The following is a 14,775-nucleotide window of genomic DNA, read 5'->3' as shown; positions in this document are numbered from 1 at the left end:
CTAAGTGGCCATGGTAGATGGAGCCAAGGCGAAAGTTCCAGCCAGTCAGCACCTGAATTGATAGGGTTACGTGCTTCACCAATACAATAGCAAGTATAGAGATAACAGGACAGCTTTCCCCCACATGCACCATGTTCATCTAAAAGTATAGTGACGTGGCCGTCCCTAATGGCTACGAGGCGCCGCTGTCACAGGCCTCAACGCTTCTCGTTCTGGGATGGAAAATACTTTGTTTGACGTCACATAGTATGCTCGAGCAGGAACCACACAAGAGCCGTAGTATCGTAGACAACTCACCCGCCGTTCTGCACTCGATTAGTTATTTAACATCAACTTGAATCCTATAATAAAGCAACTAATAAAGAAAACGCCTCTCACTATAATACATGTCCTCTTTCCAAGGGAACAGACAAAGTAAAGTTTGATTTAGTTTTATGAGCAAAATCGGTATAGATTTTTCACGTTTGACTGAGAAACTTGCCACATCTGTGAAGACATTTACGTTGAAACTCGAAAAAAGAAATAGAGCAATCCAATGTTTCCACTCGCGAATACAGATGTCGGTGATGTAGCATATTCCAGATCACTCCCTATAATTTACAAAGGCAAATAAGTTCTTCCTCATGTCTAGAGAACCAGCAGATGTGTCTTCCATGAGCTAGATGCACCCACGACAATCGATCTTCTCTCAACTAAATAAAGAATTCAAATGCGAAGAAGCAATCAATGGAACAATTTACATGGTAGGGAATAATGGCCCAACACAAACACATGTCCATATTGAATCTTCTCAAATTTCCACTTGATCCCGAAAGCTGTCCAGTACATACTAAGTATTAGTTCGCTATTCGGTCGTCTAGAGGGCTACTCGATTAAGTCAACTACCTTCCCACATTGCAGCAGCCCTCTCCAATTGGATGGTACCTGCCGTTAGTGGGAAATGTGAATGATTTGCACCACAGGCCACGCATAGACCGAATCATCCTGCGAAATAGGCCACTTTGCACATGTCTGAACCAAACAAATACATTATAAGCCTCATGCTCAAGGCGAACCCATCACACATCCCCTACTACGAAGTATAATAGTACGTCAGTAACAGATTGCCAGCGATACGAAATAATACTGACCGAAAATCAACCACGTGTGAACATGTCTAATAAGTTATCTTGCGAGTGGTACCACGGTGTTCTAGAAAGAGAGGCGTAATCGTCTTACAAACAGCGATATTTTAAAAAACACAGCTGTCACAAGCAGTCTTGGTTCTACTGGTGCGTAAAAGTATCCATGTTAAAAGCTATGCCCACCTTACAAATCGACGTGCAGCGTTACCCTGAATCAGGTGATTTTTTGTGCAGACAAATACCGTGACACTGAATATAGACAGTGATCGCTGGAGTATATAGTATCAGACCAGCAGAGCGGTTACACGTCATCAACAGTGCAAGCTTGTACTAAACTTACCCTATTTAGAAAGTTATTTGGCTAAGGAACGCGGTGTGAAACTGCTATATTCAACCCCCTCAAGCCACCGCCGCTAGATATTTCTCCAGTATTTATAACGCATTCTGTCTTGATGCCATGGCAGAGGTTCGGTGATATATCGACTAGGCTATAGGCGATGCTTGATTGAGAAGGATAACAAACAGTGGATGATCTGCTATCCACCAGGAATGATGTCTGGGATTTGGAATCAAGTCCTCCCATTGAAGCACATATCTGCCAAGGATCCTATGGAGAAGTCCTTTATTGATTACTCCAAACTAATGAATCATATTTCTGTCGCTCTCATATCTCAAAACGAGTCACCTTTCTTGAACCTATGTGCTACAGTTAAATTCCAACCTCGTTTCAGGTAGCCCCCAATGCATCTAGCAACTGCTGCCATTTCTCCAGTTTTATGCATGTGATCGTTCCAATTTAAGTCGGAACTGAGTAGAAGTCGGGGAAAATATATCTACCACCTACTGCAACCAATGTAGAAACAGACTAAGCTCCGTTACTGCGACAGGTCTGTGTTTTAACCATTCAATGGGAATGGGAACCGAAGAAGGACAAGGATTTTTGCTACAACTCTGTGGTGAGCCTCTAAAATACTTACAAGTACTACAGATCCACGTCCATTCTCATCTATCTTCCCAAAATGCTATCTTCGTCATTCTGTACCACCCAACAGAGAAAAATTACGAACTATAAAAGCTTCACTAACTTCATCCAATAGAGAACTCGGTAGGATTTTTATCCCATCTCTCTCCTGCCATATATCGAAAACAGGCTCTGAATACATGTGACAATCCTATTAAATATACAGGAGGTATTGATCAACTGCATAGACCAGTTAGTTTAAGGTTTCATCACCTGTACTGTAGGCCGGCCGCGGTGGCCCAGCGGTTCTAGGCGCTTCAGTCCGGAACCGCGCGACTGCTACGGTCGCAGGTTCGAATCCAGCCTTGGGCATGGGTGTGTGTGATGTCCTTAGGTTAGTTAGGTTTAGGTAGTTCTAAGTTCTAGGGGACTGATGACCTCAGATGTTAAGTCCCGTAGTGCTCAGAGACATTTGAACCATATTTTGTACTGTAGGAGGATGATCGTATCCCGCAAACTATAGTGTAAGTCGCAAGAGACACTCCCATTGACCCTCTCTCGTTGTTTGTAACATTGTTTTTTTTTCTGCTCTAACACGCTTTGTACACTGCCAAACATTTTGTTTTCGTGCCATGACTTCGAGGTCTGTGTCAAGTTCTAAACTAACATTAACATGCTCTGATCCACGGCCTCTCGCAGGAAACTAGACGTCGCACGGTGTACATCATGTTACTACTGCTGCTACCATGACGTACCATACACAATGGATGATTTTAAATAGAAGTCTGTTACAACATAAGGAAATTGGAGAAGTTTTGCATCGTTGAGGGGAGTGTCCAAACCTCAACCCCCATGTGATCCACGAACTCTACGTAACCTGCGCATATGGGGACTCCAGAACCCTCATGACTTCACTGAGCACGAAAGAGACACACTTTACATTTAAACTTATACGTCACAGTGGCAGAATAGTTGACGGCTCTGCATTCCATTTCGACTGATTCCTCATATTGCAGGCATGTACGCTATCACTGTTTCGATGCTAGCCATCCCCAGAAAGTGTCGCCCCTTCACAAAACTCTTTCTCCAACTCAAAGAAGCGTTGTCAGTCAATCATTATGTGGTACACAACAACATTTATTAGTGGACGTCTTCCAGCCTATGACTTTCCATTCGGTTTTTACCCTCTACAGCTCCCTATACTATCATGGAAGTTGTTACCTGACGTCTTAACATGTCGTATCATTCTGCCTCTACATCTTGTTAGTATTTTCCATAAGCTCCAGTCTTCGCCGTTTCTTTGTGAAACCTCCTCATCCTTTATCATACTGAGGATACTATGTCTTTAGTGAAACATATAATTCACATATAATCACCCTGAGCTTCAACCGTCTCTTGAATCCTTCTTTATATCCATCGCTGCTTCATCGATTCGTAGATTCAATGGAGGGCAAGAAATGTTGCAACCCTGTTTTATAGACTTTTTTAAAAAGAGAACTTTGTCTTCCATTCTTAATATTCCCTTCATGTTCTTGTACATATTGCATATTATCAGCCTTTCCGTACGGCTTACATATATCAGTTAAAGAAGTTCGAACATATTGCTACAACTTACAATGTCGAAGGATTTCTCCTGGTCGACAATTTCAACAAATGTGTCTTGAAATTTCTGAAGCTTTGCTCATGATTCGCAATTTCAGAACTGCCTTTCTGGAGTGAGTCAGTGATTTCGGTCCAATGTGCTTTTCGTCGGCGTTTTGCCATTGATCCGCCTTCACCCAAAAGAATTCGTCGTTGGTTTAGCCAATTTGAAGAGAGTGCTTGTGCAAAAAGGAGTCCAGGTCTAAGCGCGCTTCTGCCGACATGGTACAAATAATTCGGTAAACATTTGAGCGTAGTCAACCAAAGCCTACTCGTCGCAGAAGCAGAGAACTGACAATGTTTCATATGACTGTCTGGCGAATGGTAAGATGTCGTTAGGTCTATAAACCATACAGACTACAGCAATCCCTTTGCGTTGGTGATAAAAGGAAACGGGTTAACTTCGTCAGTGATCTGATAGATGATATAGAAGATTATACATTTTTACCACAGTCAGTTTTTAGTGATAAAGCAACATTTCATTTTAGCGGTAAAATAAATAGACGTAACGTGCGCATATGTGGACTCCAGAACCCTCATGACTTTACTGAGCACGAAAGAGACACACTCTACATTGAAACTTATATGTCACAGTGACAGAATAGCTGATGGCTCTGCATTCCATTTCGACTGATCCTCATATTGCAGGCATGTACGCTATCACTGTTTCGATGCTAGCCATCCCCAGAAAGTGTCGCCCCTCCGCAAAACTCTTTCTCCAACTGAAACAAGCGTTGTCAGTCAATCATTATGTGGTAAACAACAGCATGCCAGTGGACAGATGGGATGGAAAAGACACCGCCCATGTACGGATATATTAAGTAACACAGTTGATAGTGTGAACAATTTTAGCAATTTTACAGCAATTTCAACGCCTACCAATGATGTGACAGCATGTTTCACAATTTCAGTATCATAGATACACCACCCCTCCCCCATTTGCGTGTATAATTGCGAATTTGGCTATATGGCTGTACAGCACGTCCATTCATTGTTAATTTTCGAACACATACATCGTCAAAGTATATCAGACAGCGCTCTACATATTTCTAACAATATCATGACACATGTTTATACACAGACAAACAGAAAACAGAGCTAACGCTCTCCAAATGTGGAGGTGACTGGATACAATCGAGTAAAGAAATAAATAAAGTACTCTCCAGCAGCCCAGAACAGGCTGATTTCATTTCCCGGCAGTTTTCCCCTTCAGACCGCCGGGGGGATAAGGAGGCTGGTGGGAACTTGCAGCTGAGAAAAATAAATGACGTCAACATGCTCCTATGGACTGAACTGCACCATCACATGACCTATCAAGGCGCCCTTTAGTGTTGATCTTGTGAACTAGGTCAGTTCTTTGGGCTGGTGGATCAGAGATAGTTATCTCTTGTGTCGTGGTAGCTTACATGTAGGTTTTAGAAATGACAGACAATTCCACCAGAGACAGAAGTTTCCATGCATTGTGTAATGCATCTTTAATGCAAAGCATTTATTTGCAGGACTGTATTCTTCCTCTTGATATATTCAAGCGTTAATGCTCGCTTAGATTCTTCACACAGTGAGCTGTGGATGAACTCCTCAGCTGAATGAGTGCATGTAATAAGGCTATTAAAAACCCCCTGTCTGGCACCAAAATCTTGCTAACTGAACACCGACAACTCAACAAGCACTGATATATCAGCTTCTTGTGGTGGTAACACCGAATTAATGCTGTAGGTAGAAAATAAATTTAAACAAATTTAAAGAAATGTAAACAAATTATATTCGAGTTGAAGGACATCACGAGCAGCCTCAAGTGGGGGCAACACCATACTAACTCCCCTACGCTGCAGGAGTAAGTTCTTAGAGCTAAATTCGAAATTCCAAGAGGATGACGTGGCAGGACCCCATGACGAACACACTTGATGGTGGTACTGCCTATAACTGATTAAATAAAGACTTATGTCCAGCACAGACCGTATCCTTTTCCCCCAGTTCCTAGGAAGAGGTGGCGGTTGGATGACTTGAGTGCCCTTTCTTTCCCACTATTTTCTTAGGTTAGTAGAGGTAGTCCAATTGACCTATTTTCCCCCAAAATTCAAACTTCTCGCCAGGGGGCCGTGGCACTTTCTCGCCAATTGCCGCCATCTTGGATAATGGTACTGGTGTCATCAGCTGACGTCACGTGACGTCACGTACTTGCGCTACGACCGCCATCTTGGATACTCTGGGTTGAGACTGTCCTAGCCCCACAGTTTAGAACATCTGATAAAAATTTAGAATAAGTTGAGTAAGAGCCTTTCGAGATATTTTGAAGCAGACTTAGCCCTTCTTTATATTGCATACATATTTATGTATTACATTCACTAAAAAAATATATAGCCTACGTCTATACGTGTGTTTATTAGAGTGTCGTGTAAATATTTGAAGTAAATCAGTCAAGAATTTTTCTAGGCTTTTGGTAACAACTCTCCACCTTTATATATACGTTTTATAATGACATAGCCTACGTCCATCATTATGTCACTAGAGTATCATGTAAAAATCTAAAGTAAATCGTTATGAGTTTTTCGTTGTATTTGGTAACAACAAACTCCACTTATATTTTCGTTATACATTTATATATTAATAAAATATTTAGCCCAATGTGTTCGAATTTTCGTTGTAGTATAATGTACAATTCTGAAGTATATCGGTCAAGTACTTTTTGAGTTTTTTGGTAACAACTTTAAACAACGACCTGTTGGTACAGTTCAATAAATTTTATTCGTATTTGAGCTTTTATAATCAGTTTACTGTTAATAAGACAGCATGTGTCAATACGTCCATGATTTATGGTACACATTACATCGAAATATTAGCGCAATACGTATGAAATGTTTTCATTTATAGTTTCTGAGCTTTTTATGTTTACTAAATGGTAGCGTTGTGCGCCAGCTAAGGCCAGGAGTAGCAGTTCTCATTTCATTCAGTTGTATCTGTCATTATTAGGACCCAACATTCTATCATAATGTACCCGATAATCAAAAAGATACCGATTTTTGAATCGATGACGTATGGCTTCTAAGACTGACAATCAATTGGCAATATTTACATTTGTGGATACTGACATCTGGAAATGACATAAAAAGTTCGGTATAAATAAAATTCGCTACTTTCATTTCAGAAATTATAAAATTCGTCTCCATAATGCGTCCCTACACTAGACTCATTATTAATAAAACTAAAACCATTGTAATCTGAGACCAAAGGCTTTATTTATTTATTTTTTTGAGTGCAGTTAGAGCTGTTGTATCGATATTGATCCACTATACCTCATAGGTTAATGTATTATCTGTGTATTTGTCAACGATATTGTCATCAATTTCATCACAGCTGTCTTATGTTTCTCTTGCATTCAAAGTAATTTTTTTAGTTGCTGCTTCAGGTGCAAGGGGTGAAACTAGTAAAGACGGAATTTCGAATGAAATTTTAATTTTCGAGAAAACTGCCAGCTACTCGCCACCTTGTCCTAGCGCCTGACAGAACTGGTAGGCAGCCCGAAAATTATAGGTCTCCGGAGCTTAGAGCCATTCTTAACAGAATCCCAGCTGGAACCATCTTGTCCAGCTATTGGAAATGTGCTTCTAAGACGGGTCCAATAGGCTTGCTGGTGCAGCAAGAATCAGTTAATTTGTCCTTTGGTGGTAAGTGGGATCGATACAGAAGTTTCCTCTGGAGGACGGTGTGCGTTATGACACTTTGTAAATCGAGAACAGTACCCACTCTCACGCTCTGGAGTATACGAGTGTTTTAACAAGCCGATCCTATAGACTGGACAGGCGAAAGCCGTTTCAGATAGGGCCCCAGTCTTTCAATACGACTACGCCAGCAAGAATGTACTCACGGTGGCATCATTCCTTGAATAACATTCGTGTAGGTAATTAAGGTGATAGAAATTTTCAGCACTAGCCACTGTTTCCTTCCCTTCATCTAATTCACGGATCAGAATGTGATGTAAGTACCATATAATTCCAATGTCTCATAAATGTGTTACTAATATGTCTGACCTGCACCGTCTCATACTTCATTGCTGACTTCGTTCACACAGTCTACGATAACAGGGATGCTGAGAGGAATGTGAAGGGCTTGAAACCAGTTATAGAAAAATAATATGGAAAGAGCTTAAAATGAGTTCACGAGGTACGCATCGTATTACTAAAGAAAAAGGCACGTTGCGTAGAAAGCTGTTGCTAATGGCTGTGAGTCTCGTGGATGCATATTTTTCTTCCATATGTTATGGCAGAAGAAAACTGACCTTCTAGTCAGTTTTTGTTTAAAATTCATTTTTGACAACTCCTAACATTGGCCTAGTTGGCATATCATTATTTAATTCGTGTAAGATAAACTTGTAACACGTTTGAGTTGGCGATACCTTGGTTGCACCGTGCTACCTAGCCTGCTACGCTGCTCTCTGTGTGTTATTTCATTTTATTTTAATTTTTGAGCAATCACTCTTGTGACTAGTTCGATGCAACCCGCCACGAATTTGTCTTTTGTGTCGCCCTCTTCATGTCAGCAACCTCTAGCACCATACGTCCTCAATTATTAGTGGACGTCTTCCAGCCTACGACTTTCCATTCGGTTTTTACCCTCTACAGCTCCCTATACTATCATGGAAGTTGTTACCTGACGTCTTAACATGTCGTATCATTCTGCCTCTACTTCTTGTTAGTATTTTCCATAAGTTCCAGTGTTCGCCGTTTCTTTGAGAAACCTCATCATCTTTTATCCTACTGAGGATACTATGTCTTTAGTGAAACATATAATTCACATATATTCACCCTGAGCGTCAACCCGTCTCTTGAATCCTTCGTTATATCCATCACTGTTTCATCGATTCGTAGATTCAATGGAGGGCAAGAAATGTTGGAACCCTGTTTAATAGCCTTTTTAAAAAGAGAACTTTGTCTTCCGTTCTTAATATTCCCTTCATGTTCTTGTACATATTGCACATTATCAGCCTTTCCGTACGGCTTACATATACCAGTTTAAGAAGTTCGAACATATTGCAACAACTTACACTGTCGAAGGATTTCTCCTGGTCGACAACTTCCAACACATGTGCCTTAAACTTTCTGAAGCTTTGCTCATGAATCGCAATTTCAGAACTGCCTGTCTAGAGTGAGTCAGTGCTTTTCGTCGGCGTTTTGGTATTGATCCACCTTCACCCAAAAGAATTCGTCGTTGGTTTAGCCAATTTGAAGAGGATGCTTGTGCAAGAAGGAGTCCAGCTTGAAGCGCACTTCGGTAAACGTTTGACCGTAGTCAACAAAAGCCTACTCGTCGCAGAAGCAGAGAACTGGCAATGCTTCATACGACTGTCTGGCGAGTGGTAAAATGTCGTTAGGTCTATAAACCATACAGACTACAGTTAGAGCAATCTATTTGCGTTTGTGATAAAAGGAAACGGGTTCACTTCGTCAGTGATCTGCTAGATGACATAGAAGATGATACATTTTTACCACAGTCAGATTTTAGTGACAAAGCAACATTTCATGTTAGCGGTAAAATAAACAGACGTAACTTGCGCATATGAGACTCCAGAACCCTCATGACTTTACTGAGCACGAAAGAGGCACACCTAAAGTAAAAGTTTTTGTGCCATTTCTCATGAAAAAGTGTACAGTCGCTTCCTTTTTGAGGGAAACACGATTATTGGAATGGGCTATCTTCAAATGCTGCAGAGGATTCCACAACTTCAGTCGGATTCCGACGACCTTATTTCCCAACAGGATGGAGCTCCACCACAACAACGTATGTCAGTTTCTCAATGACACTCTGACTGAGCGCTCGATAGGGCGGACGGGACACCAAGAAACTGTGCTGAATTCTTAGCGGACATGACCCCACACGCTTTTTTGTTTTGGAAATATGTGAAGGAAAGGGTGTTCGTGTTTCCTTTATCTCGTGACACAGGAGACGTGAAGAACAGAATAACAATCGCCAAAACTTCTGTAGTAAAGTGTATGACGAATTTAGCTAATGCCTAGTAGTTGTTCGTGCGGCTGCTGGTGAACAAAGAGCATTTGTGATAGTATTGTTAAAACTTGAAAATTTTGTTGAATATTTTGCAATTCATCCCGTGTTTTAGTATGTTTTTATCAATAAATACCGAGTTTTGTAATCAGGTCATTAATTTGAAAAAAATAATTCTGTGTACAGGTAATGAAATTGGCTGTATTCACCACTTCTTGCTCAGTTCAAAGATTGAAATGTGGGAAAGATGGAGTAAACAAACACATGTAAAGAAAACGCAAAGTGATTAATTTTTAATTTAATGTTCACCTTTTATAGCAATATTATACAAGGAATTTGTATCAATGAAGACTCAGATATGGATTGCGAAGGTTGAAACCGAAGACAAAATTGAAGAAGAATGGAAAAGATTATAATCAGCAATGTTAAAAATTGCTATGAGTTGTTAGGGAAAAGTATCGTACCAAACCTGATGAGGTGTCTGAAAGTATGGAATGCAGAAATAGCCAACAATATTAAACAAAATCAAAATGCATGTAATCCCTGTTTAAAAACATAGACCGATGAAACTGAGAAACAAACAAACAGAAAAGATATAAAATTTAAAAAATAAATAAAAAGGTACTATAGTAAATTCTGGGAAGGATTCATTGCTAAACTTGAACATGACATTCACAGAAGACAGAATACAGCATTTAAACTATTAACAACAGATCAATGGATAGAACATTACACAAATGTGCCGTATGATAAAAGTAGTGAAGAAGATTATTGTACAAAACCTGATAATGATTCTGAACACGTCCGCCCTCGGTAGTTGAGTGGTCAGTACGACAGAATGTCATTTCTCGGGGCCCGGGTTCCATCCCGGCTGGGTCAGAGATTTTCTACGCTCAGGGACTAGGTGCTGTGTTGTCCTAATCATCATCATTTCATCCCCATCGACGCGAAAGTCGTCGAAGTGCCGTCAAATCGAAAGATTTGCACCAGGTGAACAGTGTACCGAACGGGAGGTCCTAGTCACACGACATTTACAGTCTGAAGACCAAACAGGACTAAATGTAACAAAACAAAAGAAAATCGACTGGCCTAGATAGGATTAATGCTGAATTAAGCAGGAACGATTTCAAAATTTTGCTTTCTCCATTTTTAAAAAACATGTGTTGGAAGACCTGTTTCAAATCTGATGAATAGAACAAAGCTAAATCCAGAAAGGCAATAGCAAAGACACGGAACTTTGTAGAGGAATAAGTTTACAAAATGTAGGATATAAATTTTTTGAATATTTCTTAAGCAAAGGCTGGAAACTGTCGCTGTCGCAGTAATTTCAGAAAAAAGATCAGGCTTCAGGGAACGACATTTGTGAATTGTAATACATTCATAATAAAACAAATTACTTAAAAACATCAGTAATATAGCTTACAAAGACATTTAGCATTTATTTATCAAGATTCTGGAAAGTCTTAGAAATAAATGGCTTTCCAATCATGTTAAAGAGTCTGCATGTACGACGGGCTACCCAAAACAAACCGGAATAACATTGCCGTGACTGGAGCTAATGCAGCACGCGTTTCTGCCTCTAGGGGTATTTTTTGTTATTATTATTATTATTATTATTATTATTATTTTTGAATCATCAAACTGGCAGCCCGCCACAAATTCCGCTGATGTACCAAACTCGTCATCTCAAAGTAGCACTTGAAACGTACATCCTCCATTATTTACGGGATGTATTATGATCTCTGTCTTCCTCTACAGTTTCTGCCCTCGACAGGTCCCTCTAGGACCTTGAAAGTCATTCCCTGATGGCTTAACAGATGTCCTGTCATCCAGTCTTTTCACCTCGTGAGTGTTTTCCATATATTCTTTTCCTCTCCGATTGTGCCAGAACCACCTCACTCCTTACCATATCAGTCCACCCAATTTTCAACATTCGCCTGTAGCCTCTATTCTCTTCTGTTCCGGTTTTCCCACAGCCCATGTTTCACTACTACGCAATGCGGTGTTCCAAAGTACATTCTCAGAAATTTCTTCCTCAAATTAAGGTTTATGTTTAACACTAGCAGACTTCTCTTGGCCAGGAATGTCCTTTTTCCTAGTTCTAGTCGGCTTCTGATGTCCTTCCTGCTCCGTCCATAATTTGTTATTTTGCTGCCTAGGTAGCAGACTTCCTTAACTTCATCCACTTCGTGAGCACTAAACCAGATGTCACGTTTTTCCTGTAAGCATTTCTGCTACTTTTCATTCCTTTCGTCTTTCTTCGGTTTACTCTCAGTCCATATTCTGTACTCATGAGACTGTTCATTCCATTCAGTATATGTAATTCTTCTTTCACTCATGATAGCAATGTCATCAGCGAATCGTATCATTGAAATCGTTTCAACTTGAGTTTCAATTCCACTCCAGAACCTTTCTTTTATTTCCATAATTTCTTCTTTGATGTACAGGTTGAGCAGTAGGGGCGAAAGACTACATCCCTGTGTCTCACTATTTTTTAATCCGAGCACTTTGTTCTTGGTCGTACACTCTTATTACTGTCTGTTCGCTGTTGTACATATTGTATATTACCCTACTCTCTCTATAGGTTACCCGTACTTTTCCCAGAATTTCGAAAATTTTGCATCATTTGACTTTGTCGAATCCTTTTTACAGGTCGACAAATCCTATGACTATATCTCGATTTTTCTTTAGTCTTGGTTCTGTCACCAATCGCAACGTCAGAATTGCCTCTCTGGCGCCTTTACCTTTCATACAGCCGAACTGATCGTCAACCTACACATCTTCAGATTTCCTTTCCATTCTTCTGTATATTATTCTTATCAGCAACTTTGGATGCATGAGCTGTTAAGCTGACTGTGCGATAATTCTTACAACTTATTAGCTCTCGCATTCTTTGGAATTATGTGGATGGTATTTTTACGGAAGTAAGGTGGTATGTTCACCAGACTCATACATCTTACACACCAAGGTGAGTAGTCGTTTTGTTGCCACGTCCCCTAGTGATTTTAGAAATTCTGATGGAATGTTATCTATCCCTTCGGCCTTATTTGATCTTAAGTCCGCTACAGCTTAAATTTTGTTTCTAATACTGGACCCCTATCTCCTCTAAATCGACTTCTCTTTCTTCTTCTATCACATCTGAGAAGCCTATTTTATACTGTATACTTTTCTTCTACTCCTTCCCTTACTACTGCATTCCAGCCCCCCATGACTATTAGATTTTCATCTCCATTTACGTATTTATTAGGCTTTCAGTAACCTCGTATGCTTTCTGTATCGTCGGCCGCTGTGGCCGAGCGGTTCTAGGCGCTTCAATCCGGAACCGCGAGACTGCTACGGTCGCTGGTTCGAATCCTGCCTCGGGCATGGATGTGTTTGATGTCGTTAGGTTAGTTAGGTTTATGTAGTTCTAAGTTCTAGGACACTGATGACCTCAGATGTTAAGTCCCATAGTTCTCAGAGTCATTTGAACCATTCAAGCTTTCTGTATCTCTTCATATTCAGCTTGCGACGTCGGCATGTATACCCGAACTATCCGCTGTCTCCTCTGCATTTAACAGTGGAATTCCAGTTGCACTCTTAATGTAACCGCTCTTGCTTCTAATTTCACTGAAGGTTGCTTTGAGTTTCCTATATGCTCAGTCAGTTCTTCCACCAATCATTTCTTTTTCGATTTCTTCATATGTTTCATGCAGGCATTTCGTCTTAGGTTCCTCACACTTCCATTTTATTTCATTCCTCAGCGACTTGTATTTCTGCATTCCTTAATTTCTCTGAACAGTTTTGCACTTTCTTCTTTCGTAAATCAACTGTGTATTTCTTCTCTTACCCATGGTTCCTTAGCAGTTACCTTCTTTGTACTTATCTTTTTTTCCCAACATCTTTGAGTGCTCTTTTTAGAAATGTCCATTCTCCTTTAACTTTACTGCCTACTGAGCTATTCCTTGTTGCTATATCTATAGCCTTAGAGAACTTCAAGCGTGTCTCGTCATCCCTTAGTACTTCTGTATCCCTCTTCTTTGCTGCTTGGTTCTTCCTGAATAATCTCATGAATTTCTGCCTACTCTTCATCACTACTACACTGTGATATGCTCCTGAAAACGCCTCACAATCCAGTACCTGATTTTGAAATTCCTCTTTGAATGCCAGGTAATCTAACTAATATCTTCCCGTATCACCCGGCCTTTCCCAAGTATACCTCCTCCTCTTGTGATTCTTGAACAGAGCATTCACTATTACAAACTGAAATTTATTACAGAACTCGATTAGTCTTCCTCGTATCTCATTCCTTGTTCTTAGCCCATATTCCCCTGCAACCTTTACTCCTACTCCTTCTCCTACTACTGCGTTCCATTTCCCCATGAGTATTAGATTTTCATCTCCCTTTACGTACTGTACTACCCTTTCAATATCCTCATATTCTGTCACTTTCTCTATCTCTTCATCTTTAGGACGTCCTCTGTCCTGCCTTCTTCATAACTAATCCTGCTTTGGTTATACAATTTTCTTTGACCCCTACTATTTTCACATTGAGCCTTTGCATGTATGGGGAGTTTATGTTAACGACGTGCAGCTGAGAAATTTTGTATCCTACTTGGTTAAAATGCTGGTGAAACTTTTTGAATGTTGAAAACTGCTTACCAAGATGACTCTATGGGAAAAACTTAAGTGCACGAGTTGTTTGCTCGATTTAAAAAAGGCATGTGAATTTATAGGAAATCTCGTTCTGGACGTCCGATAACTGTCCGAATCGACGAAAATATTGGATTCAGAGCTTGAGCTCATAGATGGTTGACTGACAATTGATCAACTCTCAGAGATTAGTGGGTTATTTGGGAGTTCGGTTCAGTGAATTTTGACTGAAAATTTACGAATGAAAAGTGTTGCTGCCAAGTTTGTTCTTCGCGTTCTGACTGGCAGTCAAAAGGAACGTCGAGTTGAAACATGTGCTTTGAAACAATAGCACGAAACTCATCCAGATTTTCTGTCAAATGTGATTACTGGTGATGAGACATGGTGCTCTGGTTACGACGTGGAAACAAAGCAACACAA

This window comes from Schistocerca cancellata, chromosome 6 (genome assembly GCF_023864275.1).
Source record: "Schistocerca cancellata isolate TAMUIC-IGC-003103 chromosome 6, iqSchCanc2.1, whole genome shotgun sequence".
In the NCBI taxonomy this organism is placed as follows: domain Eukaryota; kingdom Metazoa; phylum Arthropoda; class Insecta; order Orthoptera; family Acrididae; genus Schistocerca; species Schistocerca cancellata.
The sequence above is the reverse complement of the archived record's forward strand: the minus strand, read 5'-3'. Positions refer to the sequence as shown.